Source organism: Pleurodeles waltl, chromosome 6, assembly GCF_031143425.1.
Source record: "Pleurodeles waltl isolate 20211129_DDA chromosome 6, aPleWal1.hap1.20221129, whole genome shotgun sequence".
NCBI lineage: Eukaryota > Metazoa > Chordata > Amphibia > Caudata > Salamandridae > Pleurodeles > Pleurodeles waltl.
The window spans coordinates 33,543,900-33,562,255 of NC_090445.1; positions in this window are offsets into that span (position 1 = coordinate 33,543,900).

Sequence of the window (18,356 nt, forward strand, 5' to 3'; positions counted from 1 at the left end):
ACTTGTCAATGATCTATTCTAGTGCACTTAGAATTTGTCAAAGCCCGAAGTCGAAGTTTTCTTTCACTCCCTTAACACACGTACCGACTCGTTGACCACGCCCGGTCAACCTACTAGACCGACCAGACCACAACATAAAACAAGTGTCTCATACACTTTTCAACATACTCCGGAGTCTCTTGACCTCGCAGGGCCCGTCTCAACAACAACAACCACGTGGACCTTTTTCTGCACAAAGCGCCACATGCACATGAAGTTCGACGACTTCCCTACTCTCACACTCGGAGTCGCACCTCCGCTATTCTCTAAAAAAAAAATCCTCGCAACCTTTTCAAACAATCTGTGGCAATAAGCTGTGCAAGCGCAAAACCCTGACTTCACTCATACCGTCACTAGTACCGCCAACGCCGATTTCACACCTCCATTCTCTCCATTCGCAAGCTCCGAGATCCCGGGAAAGTCGCGGGGGACTTAGGGCATCATCATTCTCTCAATCTGTTTTACCCAAGAAAAATCTAATTCAACACCATATACCTCTCGAGCGGGGTCCCAAAAGTCTAAACCGTCCTCTGCTACCATCTACTGATAGAGCGTTCCAGCCTAATAATTTACCTGTATTTGGACGCTCTTGGGTCGATGAATCTTTTGACCAAGTGGGACTCTCTTCACCCGAGATCAATCAATTTAATCAAATCAATAATCAATAACGAACATAAGCAATGCCCTGATCAACATAACACTTCACAATTAATCCAGAAAACATTTCGGCGAACCATGACCTTTCGGCCATGAATAACCACACCAGTTTATTCAAAGTTAATGAATTTATTTCCCTATATTAACAAAGCTAGCACAATATATATGTGTCTCAACACCAAATGATATATGTAAATGAACATTAATAGCTGTCCATAACGGCGGAAAAGATGCAATCTATGCAGCATTTGAATAACAATGCATTCGATAATAGCAACGCAAATCACTAAAACTATAATCTGTAATGAGCTAATTGCATACATTAGTCAGCATAACAAGGTCTCAAATTGCATCGTGCAACAAAAAGGAATCCTCATCTAACCTCAAATTAGCAACGGCATGTGGGACTTCATGCAAAAACAATTTAGTAACATTGATTTGGAAAACTCCTAACTAGGGCTCTTATCAAAAATCAGCAGTTGGTTACCTAAAAGAAACACAATGCAATTGTACAATTTCCTTTCATATTTACCAAATCCAATCAGCATTCAAGGAAGTCTTCGTCTCACAGGTACCGTTTCTCGATCAGCATGGGACGGGGCAAAGGGGCAGGGTGGACGGGGCAATTGCCTCACAGCGGCAAGATAAAAGGACAAACTATTACTTCATGCAAAAGGGACGAATCAAAGTTAAAGTCTCTAGGGCGAGAATTTCTTAAAGTCTCTTTCTCTCGATTAGAGAAAGCATCAAAGTCTCATTCAAAATGGCGTTGAACACCAATTGGCATCGTAGAAGATGGCAAAATGACGAAGTCGGCAAGATGGGCCATAATGGCTGCAATGTCTATTGTCCTCAATAGGTGCAATGGGTAATGGACAATGGCTAATGGCTAAAGGCGGGTAATGGCTGTAAAAAAATGGCTGCTTCCTTCTCGTGCACCAGGTTTAAATAGTCAACAGTTCAAATCCAATAGGGTCTTCCATTGGAGGGTTCATAGGTTGGCTTCAAATTGTCCAATCAAAAACAACAGTTCTCAAGCTTCTACCTAGGCATACATTATCCTTGGAGTCGGGAACGTAAGTTGCAACATATTTTACCAATTAACTCACTTTCAGAGCTTCCATTGTCCGCACCTGCAGATTGACCTTGGAGCAAAGAAGAAGATGCCAAGCTGGCACGAAACCTTAAAGATAAGCATGTGAATTGATCTCACTGGAAAAATACAGCTTCAAGCAAGAATACACGTTTATTAGCACGTTAGAAAAACACGAGCATCTAAACCGTGAGACAAGGCAACTAGGCCGAAGCCTCCACTAAAGTTATGCTAAGTTAAAACATTTCAAACAAGCAAATCATGGCACACGTTTACGGTTATGTAAGATTAGTACAATTCTAATACATCACGTTATATAAAGCACGCTTATAAATGTTGGCAAACTACTCTGAGGGCACATTTGTCCCCGTACAATCTTTATTAGTTTGGTTAAAGTCACACTTGATTATTGCGGCACTACGTTTATGCGCTAATAAATGTAAAACCTTCATTTCCGCGTCATCACAAACATAGGCAATAGGAAATGTCCAAATTATGCATTGAAACAGAAACAGTGGGGAATTATTTTGATGAGTCGGTCAAAGATATTTGTTTACGCATTTCTGCCTATAATGTTGATCCCATTGGTGATCATCAAACCAATGAGGGACAGAACCAGAATGATTCTCCTAGCTCCAGGCTGGCTGCAGTAGTGGTGGTACATTAACCTTTCACACCTGGTGGAACGTCCACACAAGGGACTGCCACGCAGACTGGATCTTTCATTCAAGTTTAGGAGCCAGCTCCTGCATCTTGATCCCATTGCTGTGCTTGGCAGCCTGGCCCCTGAACTCTTGCAAAGGACACATTTAAATCTCCCAAAATTTTGTTTGAACATCTTGAAGAAGGCCACGTGCCCTTCCACTAGAACATCATATTCATTCAGGTGGAGGAGTTTTTTGTATCTGGTGTCTGCAAAAAAAATATTGATACTACCAAATGCCAAGAAGAAGCTGCACTTCCTCATCTCTTAAATTACCGAAGTCAGGGTTACAGGGAAAACCCTTCACAAACCACTTTTTTCAAGTTCAGAGTGCCAAGGATTTACTGGAAGAGATTAAGAAGATTTATCCTCCCTTAAGGACACCACCTCCTCCCTGAATGTGGTCTTATTTAAACATGTGTGGCTTTCCTCAGGACCAATCCCAGATCCCTCATTTTTTACAGCTCATGCTAATAAAAGACTATCATAAGGAGTTCCTAATTTGAGAATGCAAACCATTCACCCACATGCCATTCATACAGACCATCAGGAGAAACTGCCAATCTAAATCCTGCGGTGAGAAAAAGGAGACCATGAATCATTATTGTAGCTCGTTCTTTTGCCGTTTGTTTTGTAATCCACCTTGAGCACTCTCTGTACAGTTTAGAGCCAGATCCTTGACCCATCAACTATAAAAATGGCAAATTGCCAGTGTTGTTCTCACAACCCACAACATTTCTGTCAACAGCGTTTTCCAATTCAGCTTGGTGATCAAGGCCAACTGCAGCTGATCCTTTAAAGTTTTGTTTAGGCCCTTAATCAAACCATTAGCCCTAGGGTTGTACAGAGCTGCCTTAACATGTTTGATGCCATGGCCACTCAAGAATATTTTATTTCTTAAGACACTAATTGAGTACCATTGTCGGTAAGCTCCCCTCGATATCCAACCCTTTTGACTGATTGAAATATTTTTTGCAAAGCGCTCCTGCTAACCAGAGGAGCCCCACTTCTAAGATGTTTGAAATAGAAAGATTTTTTTCCTAAAAACATTTTCATTGGAGATGCTGTGTATAGGCAGTGGGAGGGATTTCCACAGTTTCGATAATCAAAATGAAAACCTTTGCCTCCTTGTGCAGGGATTGACAATAGTTGAAGGCCAGATGACCTCAAATGACGAGTTAGAAGGTAATGCGAGAATTTCATCCTGATAGAAAGAGGGCACAGTGGTTAAATTGTAAAAAAAAAAAAGTGCCGTTGCCCAAAGCTCTCCTCTGAAACATGCGACTGCTGCAATTAAATGTGGGAACACGGAATACTGAGGAAGGTTAATCCTGAAGCCATCTTGAGCCTCTTTAATCCATTTACAGCCACTCCCTGCCCCTCCAGCTCACTCTTGCAGAATTCTGCTTTCTCCCTTGGTGACGCTTTTGCGTCTTTCTTTGCTCCGTCTTTCCCGTCTGTGCCCTTTGCTCGCAGTAAATGTCTGATGCAGAAAAATAAGTGCCAGCCCTCAAAAATAAGTACAGGAAATCACCGGCTCAAATTAAGCACTGGAGGTACGATATTATGTACTGCTCTGTGGGTAAAGTAGAGGCTTTAAAGATTACAAATTTGCATACTGGGAGCCACTTCAGTGCTTCGAGAAGTCCTTTAACTGATCATTTTCCTAGTGGATTCAGTCCGAGCCGAGCAACGGCATTCTGAACAACCTTTAGCCACTGCAAGAGATGATTGAGCATGTGTAGGTGTAAGGAATGTCCGTAGTTCAGTCTAGATGAAATACGAGCTTGGGACACGGTTTTCTGGGCAATGGGTAAAAGAGGCAGAAGTGTGTAAACTACCTAAGGATTGGGGAATAGGTAGCTGCCACACAAGATGTGTGCGGAGAAGGCTAGTTGAATATCAGAATAAAAACCAAGATGCTTGGCAAAGTCTGGATTCTGGAGAGGTACAAAGATCCTCCGGCCAACATTTGGCATCCACGCAGGTTCATTTTTGCTAAAGATGATGATCTCACTTTTATCTCCATTCATTTTTAAACAATTTTGGGTCGTCAGAGATGCCGCTGCTGACATACACTGACAGAAGTTTCATTTAGTGGAGCCCACATCCTAGGAGATAAAGGCACTGACCTGTGTGTCATGCACGTATGAACATATGTTAAGGCCAAATGATCTAAGCGGGCAATGGAAGAGTCGTATGGCACACCACCCTGGAGAGAAAAAGAAGCTGACTGACATGGAGCACATTTAAATAGTTTGTGCCCTGTATCTCAGGGAAGAGCAAAACCAATCCAGAGCCTATCTGCAGATCCCAAAATCCAACAGCCTTGAGATAAACATGGAGTGAGAGATGGTACTGGGTGCAGCTAAGAGATCAAAAATGGCAAGAGAAGCAGAGTCTGGTGTCCTGATTTCACCTAAGATTGCCTGTTGCCATCAATATTACTAACTCTGTTCTGTGGAGTGTTCCAAAGACCGAATCAGAGGGATCAAGCAGGTTATATTATTCAAGCTAGGTGTAACATTTCGAGTTAACAGCTTTTCCAAGACTTTTGCTGGCAGAGGAAGTAGTGATACGGGGCAATAGTTGGACAAGAGAGAGGGATCAGCTAACGTTTTTTTCAAAAGAGGGGTGCCAACAGTTTTTTACAATTTACCAGAGATGGTGGCAATCTCCAGTGAGGGTGAGGATTTGCATATGTTGGTCAGAACTGGGGAAGCTTTGCTGATTGCTAACTGCATTGTATGAGGTGGGCTAGGGACTAATAGGCAGACTAATTTGATCACAGCAAATGAAGTAACTCCTAATTCTTGGATTCAGATAGTGACATAAACTTTTCCAGGGCAGCCAGTGATATAGACATGGTGTTTTTTCCCAAGAAACCGAGAAAGTCTGATGATGGAGATGGCAAGGACTCCCTATGTGTTTTTGCAATCATTCTTTGAAAAAACAAACCTAAATTATCACATAGTTCTTGAGATTGAATGTGATTTCACAGAGAAAATATTTCATGGAATACCATTACTGAGAAACCATTTCACCTAAACTGTTTCATGGAAATTTGAAGGATGAATGGCATTTACCATTTAATAGAAACCAATTCATAGGATGTTTTTTAATTTAAAATTGGCCTTTCCATGCTTATTTTTTAAGGAGTAAATGCAATGGTTGCAGGTCTTTCAGAAGCACTTTTGTTGGAGTTATTTAGTTCAGTGCTTTAGTTCAGGGGTCATTTTAGGTCAGGGGTCTGCTTTATACCCTTTTCACTTTCAAACAATTACTTTGATTGCTTTCATTTCACTAACCACTTACCACCCCTAAACACTATCCATCCCTGATGCCCTCACATTCTCTAAACACAATCCATGCCTTCACCTTAAAAGACCCTCACAACAACTAAACTCTACCCATCGCTAAATCCTAAAAGCATTCTCTCCCCTAAACTCTACCCATTCCTGAACCCTAACAATCCCTCACTACACCTAAACTATGCCCATCCCTGACCCCTAAGCTCCACCCATCCGTAATCCCTAATGAATAAGTTACTTACCTTTGGTAATGCTCCTTCTAGTAGACACACTATATAGCTGCAGATTCCTCACCTTTTGAATATTCCCTAGGCCTTAGACTGGATCTGGAAACTTTTCTATATTACCTTTGCACACTGGAAGGTGGTGCCATTCCGCCACTCCTATGCACTGAAATCAGCAGCTTTTGAGTCTGTCTGCATTCCCAGGCATGGAGACCCAAAAGCAAATTGGTAGACCAGTGTGCAAATTCCTACGCTTGGGAACTTCAGAATGGGGAGTTCAATCACAGAACGGGTAGGACTGGAGGGTTGTTAAGGAGCCTGCGGCTATATGGAGTCTCCAGAAAGAGTGTAACCGAAGGTAAGTAACCTATGCTAATGATAGACTTTTAGCCACAGATTCCTCTCCTTTTGAATAGATACCAAAGCAGTACCTAATTGGTGGTGGGCTATTAATGGACTCAAAAGGTTGTGCAGGACCAAGCCTGTAAAGTTCCCTTCTCAGCAAATTTGGCTGTCCAGACAACAGTGCCTCATGAACATCTGTAAGGATGCCCAGGTACTTGACGGGCATATGTCTAGTACAGAAACTCTAGGTGTTAGCACAGTAGTAGCAGCTTTGGCTCTGGTAGAATGAGCATGAAGTCTTTCCGGAGGTTGCTTTTAAGCCAATGCGTAGCAGATCTGAAACCCCAGGGCAACTGGTGTTAAGGAGCATTGGGGGTGCTGCCCTACCATTCAAGGAGAAGGAGGGAGGAGAAGGCACACCAAGCAGTTCAATGTTAAGGGCAGCATGTTGCTGGCAGTGAAATAGCCGAGCCGTGTGTTAGATGGAAGGAGGGAAAGAGGATGAAGTGGGTATTACTATTGTTCATGTGCCAGTTGAGGATTTCCTCGCCCTCAGAGTCCAAGTCAGTGCGGTGATGTCAGGAGTGGTGGGCATGGCCTAATTTTAGTAGCGCAGCATAAGTCTGTCCTAGGGCCCAAGACAGTGCAATGATGTCAGGAGTGGTGGGCATGGCCTGTTTTTAGTAGTGCAGCATAAGTCTGCCCCAGGGCCCAAGTCAGTGCAGTGATGTCAAGAGTGGAGGGCCTGGCCTGTTTTTAATAGTGTAGCATAAGTCTCCCCCAGGCGCTATTGCTGTGGCCCAGGCAGGAGTCAGCAAATCTCCATACAAGTAAATGGCCATGGTCAGGGCTCCTATTGTAGCAGTCTGGAAGTGGGTGGTGCTGAGGGGGGAGGAGTCTGACAGCTCACGTCAGCCCTTGAAGACTGGTCTTAAGGAGTGGAGAACACGTGTAGCAGTATGTTTAGGAGAAGCGTCTTTTCTCACCCGTATTGTTAACTTCTCCTTCTATCTGCCAGATGTTCCCATGGTGGACAATGGTGCTGAAATGCAGGACTGCTGAAACAGAGAAGCTTCTCATTCCATCAGTCCCCTTCCCTCTCACTGCCTCAGACAGTGCCAAGGCTGAAGTGGGGTCACTATTAGGTCTCCGTTCACCACTTCACCATTTGAAAAGCCTTTTTTTATAGTTCTCCAGATGCTTGGTGAGCGGAACTTTGCTTTTGTCTGCAAAAAGTGACATAAACTGTCAGGCGCTCAGGGCTGGACTGGGACCCCAAAGTAGCCCTGGCAATTTTTTATCAGACCAACCCCAGGGCTATTGGGGGGGAGTGGGGGAGTGCGAATCACTGCTGCTTCTGTTACTGGGGGCCGAGAAGCAGCACTGCTGCAAAACCGGCCCCCAGGAACATAACCGGCCCCCACCCTTCCACACACCAGGAAAATGCCAGATGCCCCCTACAGCCAGTCAGGCCCTGCAGGCGCTGTACATGGTGATATCAGGAAGTCTTAAAACACAGGTTTAAATCACTGCTCTGTCGATTATGATGTCACCATATGCTGACTTTGATCAAATCTTTGGTTGTTACAAGTGCTCTTTCGTTTGTTGGGGACAGATAGCAATTAATGATAAAATATTTTGAGGTAGCACCATTTGATTTCCTAAATGGAAATACAGAATGTAACAAACAGAAGTCTTTGTGGTAGGACAACTTTAAATTATGAGGCAATTGTTAGTAGTTCACTTTGCTGTTAATGTGTTTCTGTTTCCATTTCAAATGAGTCTGAAGTTGATTCTAGGGCAGGCACTGTGTGCCATGGTAGAATTGGATGGTTAGTATGCACCAATGACATAGCAGGACTTCCTCAGACCAGGTATCTGTGGATGTAAGTATTCACAGCATTTAAGTTAGCTTTCCAGGCAGCATGCAGTGCAGGATTTCTTACTTGCCCTTGGGCATAAATTAATGTAATGACGTCAGGAGGGATGGGAAGCACAGGTTTAGCAGTGCTGTATTTGTCAGCTGACCTCTGTGGCCTAAGCAGCAGAGCATCTTGTGGAGGACAATGGACTGGGCTGGCCACTTGTGCTAATGTGGGTTTAGGGGGAGTGTAGCTTAAGAGAGCTATGGAAAGACTAGTGGAATTAAATATTAAGTATTGGAGTACCAGAGTTTGAGTTTTAAAATCCACTATTTCAAACCTTTTTTCAATTTTGTAGTAAGATTTCTTGATACTTTAAAATGAACCATTTTTGACTAAGGGCCTGATTTAGATGTTGGTGGAGGAAAAACTCGGTCACAAACATGACTGATATCCTGCCGGCCGTATTGAGATCACCATAGGATGTAATGGGATCATAATATGGCGGATGGCATATCCGTCACGTTTGTGAGAGAGTATTCCCCGCCGCCAACATCTAAATCAGGCCCTACATTTTCATGCAACAAGACAATCCCTGCAAGACCCTCCTTCAGTTGAGTTTGCTTGTTCGCTCGTTCAGTGCCGCACCACTTTTAGAATCCAATAGCCACCTCTGGTTAAAGTTAAAGCAGAGCACAATCCAGTGCGAGATGGTACACTTCGGCCTAGCCGTGCCTTTTTTCACTATGGCAAACCCCACAAAGAGCTTTGATACAAATGATGTATTAGCTGAGCGCTCTTCTATGATCTAAGCGCTGGAGCCTCTTCTCCTCTGCCTTAGAGGCGTAAGGCAGAGAAAAGAACACCTGCAGTGACATCACTGGATTTCCATCATCCATCTGCACAGTAAGTGACATCACTGGATTTCCCTTCATCCATCTGCACAGGAAGTGACATCACAGGGTTCCTGCCAAAACTCTTTTTAAAAAAAGAAACCAAGCTAGAGGACTTCATTTCCCATTGCTCATCTACACAGAGAGAAACATCAATGGATTTCCCATCATCCATCTGTACAGGAAGTGGCATTATTGAACTTCCCATCATCCATCTGCAGAGGGAGCAACATCACTGGTTTTGCACCTAAGGTATCCTGCACTCCTCCCTAGACCTATCTAACAGCAGCTGAAAGTCCGTCTGTGTCTGGCCTGCACCCAGCACAAGGAACCCTGGTTCTCCACCTCCACACTGATACCCTGCTGCTCCCCTCTCTACTCTTAACTCCAGGCGCCACTTGCTGCACTCCTCCCATACTGCACCACACAACATGGAAGGAGCAATCACACGTGCCTCCTACAAATTACCTTGCACTGCCCCACACCTTCCACCCACCACTCCTGCACCAATAGCACCCAGCACCCCCTTCGCTAACACTCATAAAAAATAGCTACCCACTCACACAAACCAAACACCACCTGAACAGCACCCCATACTCAACATGCATGCTCCCAAACACTCATTTGCTCACCAAACAGGCCATAGAAATATGCAACCCACTGCATCACCTGCTGTGTCTTAGTGTAACACTGCTAAACCCAATCTCTGCACTGGACATCACTACAGCCATGCGTGCCGGCTACAAGATCGGTGGGCAGAAGTCCGGAGTTGGAATCACCATTATATTCAAAGTTACCGTCAGTTGCACCATCTACATGGACACCCTCAACAGTTACATGGAAAACCTCATGTTCAAAATATACGTCACAGCTAACTTCTCCCTTAGGGGAGCCCTTGTAAACAGACCACCAGGTTCCAAAACAATTTCGCTAATGACACCACAGACTCTGTTGCACCCTTCATCATCAAAGCCTGCACCTTTATCCTCCTCTGAGACCTTAACCTTCACCTGGAAGACCACATCAACCCAAACTCTACAGCCCTTCTAGAAAACCTTGGAAACCTTGCCCTCACCCAGCATGTTTTCAAACCCACCCTCACTGCAAGTGAACACCTATTGGACCAGATTTTCTCCTAAATTAGCAACATCACAGTTGGCAAGCCAGTATCACCTGGACAGACCACGCCCTTGTTAGTTTCAGTATACCCATCCTGCAGTATCACAGACCTACCATCAGCGGAACAGTCTGCCTTAGCTGTAAACAGCATCTCAAAAGCAGAATAGGCTTTCGCCCTCTCCGAGGACCAGCCCATGCTCACCATCATCTTGCTGAAAGCCATCAAAAACCTCAACGGCTGGATCGCCGCATGCGCCGACACCTTGGCTCCCCTCAAGCACAACCCAAAGGCAAGAGCTCGACAGCTGATCAGGCCAGCTGATACATAGAGGAACTCAGGCTGACTAAACACCACTGTAAGCAACTAGAGGACAAATGGAGAACAAGTCAAGATATAGCAGATGAAGATATCTTCAAATCAGCCTTAAGACGCTAACAGCAGCAAGAGAATCTTCGCTATCATCAAAGATTTCACTCCTGCCACCTCCAATCAATCAATCAGTGTATTTATAAAGCACACTACCACCCGCGAGGATCTTGAGGCGCGGGGGGGTGCTGCTACTGCTCGAATAACCAGGTCTTGAGCCGCTTCCTGAAAGTCAGCAGGTCTTCAGTCTGTCGTAGAGGCAGTGGAAGGTTGTTCTAGGTCTTGGCGGCGAGGTGGGAGAAGGATCTGCCTCCGGTAGTTGCTCTTCGGATGCGGGGGACGGTGGCGAAGGCGAGGTCGGCTGAGCGGAGTTGGCGGGATGGGGTGTAGAAGTTGAGTCGTCTGCTGAGGTAGGCTGGGCCTGTCACGACTCACGTGCTGCTTACGCCTGGAATCCGCATATCGAGTGGCGTGGGTCTTGAATGTTCGGCTTTGGCCCAGATAGGGGCGACTCTTTCTGGTAGCCACAGTGCTGTAGGCAATGGAAACGCCAAGAACAGACCGTGCCCTTCAGAAATAGCGCCAGAGGGAAAAAAAACCCTGAAAAGGGGAAAAAACCTCCAAACAGATAGATTCCTGAAACAGGAACAAAAGAACAGGAATCAACAGAGGCAAAATACAGGAAATACACTGAATCGACGAGAACCAGCACAGAAAGGCAAAGAAACAGGAGCGAAGACACCATCCAAACAGAAAGTGTTGCAGCGCAAGGAGAGAAAGAATCACAGTCCTTAAATACCAACAAACAGGAAGCGACCGACAGGAAGTACAAAGACACCATCTTAGATAGGGAAAAGATACATAGAATAGAATGAACTAGGAACCATAGAGAGCAGGGAACAAGGAATGTTGGGAAAAGAAGGGAGATATGGGAAGGGAGAAAAAACATAAAGGAAGGCACAACCAGATGGCCAGGGAAAAGCAGAGAAGAAAAGAAAAGAACAGAACAGGTGAGTGGGGGGGGTTCAGACCTGCCTGTACGCGTGGTGCAGAAAAGGAAAACAAGGCCCTATGCCAATTCTGGGGCCTCGGAGAATGCAGAGTAGTCTGGGGGCGCGGCGCATCTTGTGGCCGCGCTCCACGTCCTGAGCCGAATGTTCGGCTCGAGACGCACGCAGTGGCGCAACAGTAGGTCCCCCCCCCAAAGATCCAGGTTTGTGAGGAAACAAGCGGTGAAAATGGTGAATCAGAAGAGGTGCATGAACAGAAGATGCATCTTCCCAAGAGCATTTACTGAGAGGATAACCCTTCCAATGAATCAGATACTGAAGTTGTTTGTGAAAGATACGAGAGTCACAAATTTCTTGTACCTCATATTCAGTTACATCATCCACTAACACAGGAGGAGGACAAGGAAACTGACGAGAGTAAGGATCAGGTACGTAAGGTTTGAGCTGAGAAACATGAAAGACCGGATGAATTTTCGATGTACGAGGCAAGTGAAGACGGACAGTGACAGGATTAATCAGCTGAAGGCTACGGAAAGGACCGTAGTAGCGGGGTGTGAACTTATTCTGAGAAAGGCGTAAAGGCAAGAATCTTGAGGAAAGCCAGACTTTATCCTGAAGGTGATAGTCTGGAATGTCCCTACGTTTCTTGTCTGCTATTTTCTTCATATATCTCTTGGTGTTCAACAAGTTAGATCGGATTAATCAATGGATCTGTAGAAGTCGTCTGGAAAGGGAAGTAACAGCAGGCAGAGGAGAGGTAGATTGAGGAGAAGTAGGAAAAGAGGTAGGATGATAGCCATAAGAACAGAAAAAAGGAGTGACCTTGGAGGCACTATGGACAGTATTATTGTAGGAGAATTCAGCAATAGGGAGGTAAGTGTTCCAGTTGCTCTGGGTAGAATTACAAAAACAGCTAAGGTATTGCTCTAATCCTTGGTTAAGACGCTCAGTCTGTCCATTGGTTTGAGGATGGAAACCCGATGATAGTGCTATATTGATATTCAGTGTCCTACAAAAATGTTTCCAAAACCAGGAAATGTACTGAGGTCCTCTGTCAGATACAATGGTATGTGGAAGTCCAAGGAGACGGAAAATATGATGGATAAATATCTGACTTAGTTCTTGGGACGTAGGTAACTTTTTCACGGCAGTGAAGTGAGCCATCTTAGTAAAGGAATCGATTGTGACCATGATAACCCGGTTTCCTGCTGATGGAGGGAGCAAACACATGAAATCAGTAGAAATGGTGTGCCAGGGAGCTGGTGGAACAGGTAATGGTTGTAGTAATCCTTCAGGTCTGGTACGGGGAATCTTTACTTGAGCACATATGGGACAAGCCTGAACGTATCTTTCGACATCTGACTTCCAGGTAGGCCACCAGAAAGATCACGAGAGAAGTTCTTGTGTGGCCTTGATGCCTCTATGACCAGCAACCGGCGAATCATGGCACATTTGTAATGCTTTTTCTCTTACTCTATTAGTAGGGAGGAACAACAGGTTCTGATAATAATAATATCCTTGCCTTTTACATATAAGGGGGTTTAATTTCTCTACTTCGTGATCAGACAGGTTGGAGTATTCCAGTTGTACCTCATCCAGGAAAGACTGAGCTACTCCGATGATCTTACTAGGCTCAAGTAGATACTGTGATGGGGTAGGAGTACAATCTGGATAACGGCGAGACAGAGCATCAGCCAGAATGTTTTGGGATCCAGGAATATAGGTGATGTAAAAATCATACTGACTGAAGAAAAAGGCCCAACGAGTCTGGCGACTATTCTGGCATAAAAAATTACATAAACATTGTAGATTGCGATGTTCTGTTCTCACCTCGAAAGGCTTCTTGGAACCCATAAGAAACTGTCTCCACTCTAGGCAGGCTGTTTTCAGAGCTAATAACTCCCTTTCTAGTACTGAGTAATATTGTTCCGACGTAGAGAGTACATGGGACAAATAGAAAACAGGATGTTCAAGACCGTCATCTTCTTGTTGTTGGAGTAAGAAAGCTCCGATGGCTCTTTCGGAAGCATCGGTAACAACAATAAATTGTTTGTTGGTATCTGGGTGTCTCAAGATAGGAGCTTGAGTGAAAGCCTTCTTTAGACCTTGAAAAGCTGTTTCAGCCACCTTAGACCAGACAAAACCTTTCGTTAAATTTTCCTTCTTTAAAGTTTGAGTTATGTGGCTGGTTTGTTTTCCAAAGTCTAAGATAAACTGCTGATAAAAATTAGCTAATCCTAGGAAACGTGTTTCCTTAATAGAAGAAGGAGAAGGCCAATCTAGGATGGCTTGTACCTTTTCTTGGTCCATAGCTATGCCAGTGGGACTTCAATGATAACCCAGATCTTTGACTTCCGTCTTGTCTAACTCACACTTTTCTGGTTTACAAGATAGTTGATGTTCCCGGAGTCTTTGAAGGACTTGTTTCACGTGAGAGGAATGCAGTTCAGGACGTCTAGAATAAATAAGAATATCGTCTAAATGGATGACAACCGTTTGGTTCAAAAGATCAGAAAACACAGAGTCCATAAATCTTTGGAAAATGGAGGGGGCATTAGTGAGATCAAAAGGCATAACTCTGTACTCATAGTGACCAAATGGGGTCCTGAAAGCTGTTTTCCACTCGTCTCATTCTTTAATACGTAAAAGGTGGTAGGCTCCCCGTAGATCCAGTTTGGTAAAGCGTTGAGCCCCTCTGACTGCCTCCAGTATATCCTTGATGAGGGGCAAAGGATAACGGTCCTTTATAGTTATCTTATTCAGGCCTCGAAAATCCAGGCAAGGACGAAGATCCTTCGTCTTCTTGGGTACAAAAAAGAGGGGAGCCCCTGCCGGAGAGGACGATGATACAATAAGACCGCTCTGTAAGTTTTCTTCCAGATACTCCTTTAGGACTTCCCTTTAGGGTTCCGTGAGTGAATACATCCTCCCAAAGGGAACAACAGTTCCAGGTTCCAAGGGAATAGCACAATCGTAATCTCGATGTGTGGGTAACACAGGTCTGGATGGTTTTTGGAACACATCTTGATATTGTAAATAGTGTTCAAGGACTCCTTGGACAGTATTGATAGAACATCTGGTAGTAATTTCAGTAGGTGTCAATCTCTTAGGTGACCAATATGTGTCTGAAGCAAAGCAGTTCTCATGACAAAACTGTGAAGACAAGGAAATAGTCCGGGTTTCCCAATTCACATACGGATTATGTCTTATGAACCATGGAATTCCTAAAATGATGGTATGGTTGGGGGATGATATGAGATCAAGGGAGATGTGTTCTTGATGGTTACCAAATTGTAAACTTAATGTCAGGGTGGTAGTATCGACTGGACCAGAGGATATTAAGGATCCATCCACTGTGTGCACTTGTTCTGGAATTTCTTTGGGTCGTGTTGGAATTTGTTGAGTAGTGGCCCAAGTCTTATCCATGTATATACCACTAGCACCACAATCTAGTAAAGCCATTGTTCTTTCTTGACGGCCGTCAGGTAGCTGTAACATGACAGGTAACATGAACAAGGTCCAAGGTAACATGAGCATTGTCCTTAAATGAACTGATGGAAGGTATAGCCGATGATCCCGTCCCCTCCCTTCTTACAGAGGACGGGAAGTGGCATTTCCCGATGGCCTTTGAGGACGCACGGGGCAGGTACGAAGCATGTGGCCAGCAGCACCACAGTACAGGCACAATCCTTTCTTACGTCTGTCTTCCCACTCGCTAATGGAAAGTGGGCCTCGAGTGGTATCCACTTGCATAGGTTCTCCCTCTATGTCTCTAGCAGGAGGGCGAGGTTCCTCGGAACGATGCAGATAAACCTGTGAAGTGCTTGGCTGGGAAGATCCTCTACTCTTTCTCTTCTCCAATCGTCGTTCTTGAAGACGGTATTCAATGGAAAGTGCTTGATCCATCAGACCACGAAGATCTTCAACTCGGGTGGAGTGTACTAACTCATCTTTTATTTCTTCTTTAAGTCCTCTGTGAAATAAAGTCACCAGAGTTCGTTCCACCCAGGTGGTCTCCGCCGCTAGCTGTCGAAAGCGAGTAATATATTGAAGGACATCTTGTGAGCCTTGTTAGATGTCACATAAGGCTTCTTCCACAGAGGCCTCCAATCCTGGACGACTAAACATTTGTTTAAACCGATTCACGAAGGCGGAATAGTCCGACAATACCGGGTCGTTGGATGATACCATCGGGGTTGCCCAGGCCAAGGCAGGACCGGATAACGCACTGATAAGATATCCCACCTTTGTCCTGTCATGGGAGAATTGGATAGGTCGGAAGGCGAAATACACAGTTAATGCATTAAGGAATTCACGCAGTTTAGTTGGTTCACCGGAGAAACGAGGAGTAGAGGCAGAGACAGTCGGAACATCGCCACTGCGAAAAGCCAAAGCCTGTCGTAACAAAGCATTCTCATTGCGTAATTGTTGCAGTTCCTGAGCCTGTTGCGGAATAGTTGCCAGAAGAGATTGATCAGGATCTGCAGCAGCCGCCACTGTATCATCCATGGTGTTAGATGACGTCGGGAGAATTTGGCGCTGCAATCTGTCACGACTCACGTGCTGCTTACGCCTGGAATCCGCAGATCGAGTGGCGTGGGTCTTGAATGTTCGGTTTTGGCCCAGATAGGGGCGACTCTTTCTGGTAGCCACAGTGCTGTAGGCAATGGAAACGCCAAGAACAGACCGTGCCCTTCAGAAACAGCGCCAGAGGGAAAAATACCCTGAAAAGGGGAAAAAACCTCCAAACAGATAGATTCCTGAAACAGGAATAAAAGAACAGGAATCAACAGAGGCAAAATACAGGAAATACACTGAATCGACGAGAACCAGCACAGAAAGGCAAAGAAACAGGAGCGAAGACGCCATCCAAACAGAAAGTGTTGCAGCGCAAGGAGAGAAAGAATCACAGTCCTTAAATACCAACAAACAGGAAGCGACCGACAGGAAGTACAAAGACACCATCTTAGATAGGGAAAAGATACATAGAATAGAATGAACTAGGAACCACAAAGAGCAGGGAACAAGGAATGTTGGGAAAAGAAGGGAGATATGGGAAGGGAGAAAAAACATAAAGGAAGGCACAACCAGATAGCCAGGGAAAAGCAGGGAAGAAAAGAAAAGAAAAGAACAGAACAGGTGAGTGGGGGGGGTTCAGACCTGCCTGTACGCGTGGTGCAGAAAAGGAAAACGAGGCCCCATGCCAATTCTGGGGCCTCGGAGAATGCAGAGTAGTCTGGGGGCGCGGCGCGTCTTGTGGCTGCGCTCCACGCCCCGAGCCGAATGTTCGGCTCGAGACGCACGCGGCGGCGCGACAGGGCCGGTGTTGTGAAGCACATTGTATGCGTAGGTGAGGAGCTTGAAGGTTATCCTTTTGTTGACGGGGAGCCAGTGCAGGTTTCTCAGAAGGGGAGTGATGTGGCTGTGGCAGTGGGCATCGAGGATCAGGCCTGCGGAGGCGTTTTGTATGCGTTGGAGTCGTTTGAGGAGTTTGGCCGGGGCTCCTGCGTAGAGGATGTATCCGTAGTCAAGTTTGCTGCTGACGAGAACTTTGCAACAAGCTCCCCTAACTCTTCTGTAGCAAAATCACCTATAGAGCAACTTTGACCCTTTACCACAGTAACTCAACTTCTCATCATGGCTGACAAAATTAACCCTGACCTCATGGCCTGCCGTCACTGCCATCGAAATTACTGCTACCATGAAGGCCATCCACTCCGGGGCTCCATCCGACCCTTGCCCCCAACCATGCTTCACCAAAGGACACCAATCCTCAATGCCTCCATTGACTTAGCCACATTGCAGACACTTGGAAACAAGCCCCCATCATGCCCCTGCTCAAGAAACCATCCACTGACCCAGCCACGTTTTCCAACTACAGACCCATCTCCCTCCTACCATACCTGGAAAAGGTCAAGAGGAACTAATCAACCTACGCCTCACCGACCCCCTCAGCAACCACCAGCTCCTCAATGCCACGCAGTCTCGATTCAGGCCCACCCACAGTACAGAAACATCATTCATTGCTGCCACAGAAGACATTTGCATGATCCTTGAGACATGGAAGCTCTCATTCTCCTGGATCTCTCTGCAGCATTTGACATGCTCTCACACCCCATCCTCATCAGGCACCTGCAAGAGATTGACATCCAAGGACCCACTAATTGTGGGATCTGCTCCATTTTAAACAGATAAAACACACACTGTCAGCCTGGCACCTTCCTCCTCGGAAGCCCACAAACTCATCTGTGGAGTGCCTCAAGGTTCATCGATCACCCCTCCATCTTCAAAGAATACATGATCCCTCTGGTCAATGTCATCCATGTACAAGACATCAACGTCCTCTCCTATGTAGACAGGCTACTCATACTCTCCCTCTCAGACAAGACCCCCACCACAAGAAACAAGTTCACCCCCCGCATGATCAAAGTCACCAACCAGATTAAAGCCAACTGTCTCAAGCACAAGATCGACATAACAGAAGTAGTGATCTTTAGCAAGGATACCTCATACTGTGTGACTTCAACAGGTGGCCTGCCAAACTCAGACCCATGCCATGATCCACGGAGTAAACATCAACAGCAAACTGGACATGACCACACAAGTCAATGCCATCACTGCATCCTGCATCTACATCCAGTAGATGCTGATAAAGATCCTTAAATCGCTCCCAAGCAACACTAAAAATTGTCACTCATGCCGCAATCACCAATCAACTCACAAGAAGGCTTCA